The 4,426-nt window shown below is 36.3% G+C and overlaps 1 long non-coding RNA gene across 1 annotated transcript; it reads right to left on the bottom strand.

The window, feature by feature from the left end:
• Window positions 1-143: 143 nt before the first annotated feature.
• On the bottom strand, window positions 144-832 carry LOC106532250 (uncharacterized). Its single transcript, XR_001312039.1, has 3 exons — window positions 571-832; window positions 263-368; window positions 144-178 (listed from the first exon to the last, which is right to left on the bottom strand). It is a non-coding gene; the product is annotated as an uncharacterized LOC106532250 (long non-coding RNA).
• Between the last annotated feature and the right edge of the window lie 3,594 nt (window positions 833-4,426).

Genomic DNA, 4,426 nt, shown 5'->3' with positions numbered 1-4,426 from the left:
ATATATATATATATATGTATATATACTGTATATTTCAGCATTAATACTTCAAATTAAAAGAATGTAAAACTGGAAAAAGTAAATAAATCTCACCTGTAGATTTCCTTCATGCTTCTGAAACAGAGGCTGAAAGAAGGTGGCTGGTGATGGAGTGTGGGACAGAGACTTTATCTTCAGTCTGTCACATAAAATAACATTTAATCAGGGAAAACAAAACACGTTTCCACCAAAGTTGTAATCATTTAAAGGACTGATGGTTTACCGTGCAGCAGGAGTGTAGAAGACAACCAGAAAAGCAATAATGAGCACAAACACAGGGCTCAGATATTTCAGCAGAATGATGGAAATGTTTTCTGGTTCTGATGGGTCTGAAATAAATTAGAGAGCTTCAGTGAGTCAGAAACACACAGGAGGAAGGTTATGAATTGGCTGACGTACTTAAATTATCTGCAGTGTTCTGTGAAAGCAACGGGGAAACGTCTGACACTTCTTTCATTAAGACTTCTTGAAGTCTTTATATGACTTCAAGAAGAAAAACATTTAATATAAGATTTAAAAAGTTTATTTTACCTTCATTTGTCCAATTTATTGATTCGCTCCATTCACTCCATGTTGCTTTATATATATTTTTCTCATCAGGCTTAAATTTTGCTTTAATATAATACTCAGTGTTTGGTTTGAGCTGACTTCTTTTCATTGGTAAGCAACTTTTTAATGAATTAAGCTGAAAGATCTGTGGAAGACATCAAGAGTTAATGCTGGGACACAAACACAAACATGAGCTGGCTGTGTTCACAGCAGCAGATCTCACCCTGACGTCACCGCTGCTGGAATCCTGGAGCAAAAGCTCAAAGATGAGGGAATTACTTAAATACATATGTTTCTGATATCGTTCACTTTTGCAGGTGATGTTGACGTACTCTGCTGTTTGTTGGAGCTCAACTTCAGGTGGTGGTGTTAGCTTAACTGTTTATTAAAAATAATCACAAATTGCATCAGTTTATGGCACACAAGCTCTCCAATGTGCAGCAAATTTGTGACCCATCATATCGAAATTAGGATTAAGTCAAATTTGGTCAAAATGACCTAATTATATTTTCAGATTCTTGGCTTTAAAAACTACATTTTGATACCTGGTTCATTCTGATATCAAAAGTAAATCCATATATATGACTTAATTTGTCTTGTTGGTTACAATAATTCATAAATATTTGGACTGAATCCTAATTCAGTTTTATTAATGATTTAATGGTGATTTTAATGAGAATTTTTTGATGTATTGTAAAGAGGGAACATCAAATTTTATTTGATTATTGAAATTTCCTAGCTGGAAAGAAACAAAACTTTGCTAGCTCAGAGGTAAAATCTCAAAATTTTAATGCGTTTTTCCTTAAAATCTGTTTTTTTGTTGCTACTGCTCAAAAAAGTGCTTCAAAATTTCGTTTTAGCATTATATTTCAGACAATTCATTCAAATGGTGCGTTGATAAGGCTTTTATTCATTATATTTTAACAAAATGCTATTTTTATAACATTTTAATCAAAACACTGTATTTGCCTATTTCTCCATATTCCACTTTTAGACTTAATCCTTGTTTCGATGTGATGGCTCACATATTTAGTTTATCAATAATACACAAACATGAAGAAATAAGTGATGCAATCAGAGCCAAATACAATAAATTCAGACTTACTGTTATAAATTGGAAACCAGGTTTCTGCTTGGCAGTTGGTTTCATTACAAAGTCTAATTTTATACACATCCGAAGAATCAAATGGTGTTTCCTTCACTTTACAGTCAGTGTGGTAACTGTCACCCGCTGCCACCAGAGGACATGAGACAGATCTATGTCAAAACCACAAAACATCAGTGGTTTTACCAACATAAGAAGCTTGAACATGAGATCAGTCAAAGAACAATCTAACCCCAGGAGGGTAACAAGACGTTTGGTCAGAGGACATATTTTGACTTGGTGAAGGGGACTGAAGGAGTCGCTGAGCAGAAACATGACCCCAGCATTAATCAAATAAAACATCATATCATCTGCAAACAGTTTGAGTGAAAAACGGTTTCACTTGTTCGGCAGCATCCATCCATTTTCTCTGCTCTCTTTTTCATTCAGGGTCACAGAAAGCTGCTGCCTGTCTCCTGCAGACAGCTGGACAGGTCTCACACAGAGACAAAAGACACAGCTCACACTCTGACTCACATCTACTCTGAGATCTCACTGAGATGGTACTGTTGGGACCTGAGTCAGGGGCTTAAAATTCTGAGAAAAGACGTGAACTTTTCAGCTGCATTCTCACCAAAATCTGGGTATTTGAGATGACACAAAGAAGTAAAAACCCTGCAAAAGTGGTGAGATACTCAGGAGACTCCCTCAAGTCCAGACCCTGAGACAATAGAGAGGTCGGGTAACATTGTGTATGAAATGAAGAGGGGAGCTGCAGAAAACCCATGCATGCAGGAAGACCATGCAAACCCCACACAGACAGCCTGCAGCCGGGCCGTGAACCTGTGACCTTCCTGCTGTAACATTTCCAGCAAATTATAAAAACACTACTTTGGGCAAAAATTTATTTTCTTTTTTTTCCTGATGTTGCATGATCAGAAAATATCAGCAGACTAAGCATTTTCTGTGAACTGACGCTTCTAGAATTATGCTACTCAAGGTGGCAGCATGCTGGAGAGGCCCTGTTTTTAAATTCCTCTTTATCTGGTTAAAATAGCTTTTTTAACAATTAACCCCTCTGCTATTAGATGCTTTGCAGCTGGAAGGATTTTTGCTAATACCTCTTTTGCTTTTGGAGAGGAGAGCAGTAAGAAATTTAAACCATCTCTTCCATTAATCATGAAGGGTAAAACATCTCTTCCATCAATCATCATGGGCAATGTTCATTGGGGAACAAGTTGGACGAACTCCAAGCCCTAACAAGAACCCAGCCAGAGTATCAGGGCTGCAGGAGATTCTTCCTGCCCACAGCCATCAGTATCTATAAACAACTCTTTAAAGAAACCAGGATGATATGAGTCACAACAACTTAATTTTCCTTTGGGATTAGTAAAGTATTATTGAACTGAATTGAACTGTTATAGTTAATAAGGCTACACTTAAACTAACACTTTCTCCTACTTTAAACATAAATCTTTAGGTTCTAATACATTTGTTGAAGAAAAGCACCATAAAACACTATAAAACACTATAAAACAAATTTCAGCTTTCCTAAAAGTCATTTCAATCAACTCTTTATTTCAGTAAATTCATTTAGTTTACTTGGCCATGTGTAGCATTTTGAATGAGGTGAGCGTACCTTTCTGAATTATGTTCAAAAGTCAAGCTGTTGAACCAGACCTCAGGAGCAGCACTCATGTTCAAGACACAACTGATAGTTTGAAAATAGTCGTTCACACATGAAACTAAAGAAACAGAAAAGGAAGGAAGAGATGTCTCCTGTTAGTCAGATATATTTATTAACAAAGACTCAGAAACTGATTCAGGGTAAAATACAACAGTTTACCTTATTGACTGAACTGTATTTGTTAAATACGGTTATTTGGCTAACATCAAACTTCTGTAAAAACTGTTAAATATTTAAAAAGGTTCTGAATGTTACTTTATATCTAACACCAAATTAAAGTTAACTGTAAAGTAACAGTGGCTGAATCAATAAAACTAATTTTTTTTCAAATGTCAAAGGAACAAGAAGATAACAGATGTGTAAAAAAAAATAAAGATAACGTGAGTTATGTGACATTTCATTAGCTAATAATTTCCCATGAACCCCTCTGGTGTGGTCGATGACTGGAGTGATCTCTGCACTCAACTGGTCAATTAATCACATGAAGAAGAAAACCATGACACCATCAAGACCCACATGAGATCTGAGATCTGCCCTGACCCGTCAGATTAAAGCATCATCATCCTCGTGTGTCCGGTGTGTGTGAGCGTTACCTCTGAGGCCACTGGTCACTGCAGAAACACTGAAGCAGCAGAGAACAAAAAGGAGCCACCCACTCGTCATTGCTTATTGGATAATAAGCACCAATCTGTAAGAATCAACAGAAACACTTTTCAGTTCTCTTTACTGTTATTTGTAAAGACTGATATTTTTCTGTGACACAAACGTTAAATTTAGATGAATTACAGAGGAAAACCCTATGGCTGTCATGGATGGTTTGGAAAGTGTTACCTCAGAGCTGCGGTGCTGCTGATGTCTCAGAGCCTGAATGAAACGTCTCGCTGAGGTTTAAACTATCAACTCTTACATCACAGGAAGTGACAGCGCTTTTTTCACTCTTCACACTTGGATGCAGTGAATATTTTTTCTTCTCTTTGAAATATATTTTTCTACTCTGTGGCATTTTTTAACCAACTTCTTTTGTTTTTCTTTTTATAAATATGTCTCTAAATTAAGATATATATATA

Source organism: Austrofundulus limnaeus, unplaced genomic scaffold (genome assembly GCF_001266775.1).
Source record: "Austrofundulus limnaeus strain Quisiro unplaced genomic scaffold, Austrofundulus_limnaeus-1.0 Scaffold738, whole genome shotgun sequence".
Taxonomy (NCBI): domain Eukaryota; kingdom Metazoa; phylum Chordata; class Actinopteri; order Cyprinodontiformes; family Rivulidae; genus Austrofundulus; species Austrofundulus limnaeus.
The sequence above is the reverse complement of the archived record's forward strand: the minus strand, read 5'-3'. Positions and strand labels throughout refer to the sequence as shown.